The sequence below is a fragment of the Triticum dicoccoides genome, chromosome 7B (genome assembly GCF_002162155.2).
Source record: "Triticum dicoccoides isolate Atlit2015 ecotype Zavitan chromosome 7B, WEW_v2.0, whole genome shotgun sequence".
Lineage (NCBI taxonomy): Eukaryota > Viridiplantae > Streptophyta > Magnoliopsida > Poales > Poaceae > Triticum > Triticum dicoccoides.
In genome coordinates, this window is record NC_041393.1 from 57,212,861 (window position 1) to 57,213,128 (window position 268).

The window sequence follows — 268 nt, forward strand, 5'->3', positions numbered from 1 at the left end:
TTGGATGTTATGGTTGATGTATTGAAGACAGGTTGTGGTGTCTATATGAACTAATAGTATATTTATGTGTGAGATGGTATCTCCTCCCCCCCCCCCCCGGATGTAGGCGAGTTCGCCGAACCTCGTTAACAAATCTCGGTGTCGTGCTCGTGTGATTGCTTGGTCCTGGATGATCGACAGTGGCCTCAAATTTATTCTAACAGGCAGCGGTTCCACGACTTTGCCCCCTCTTTGGAGGTACCGCTGATGTAGTTAGGGTTGGCCGCTT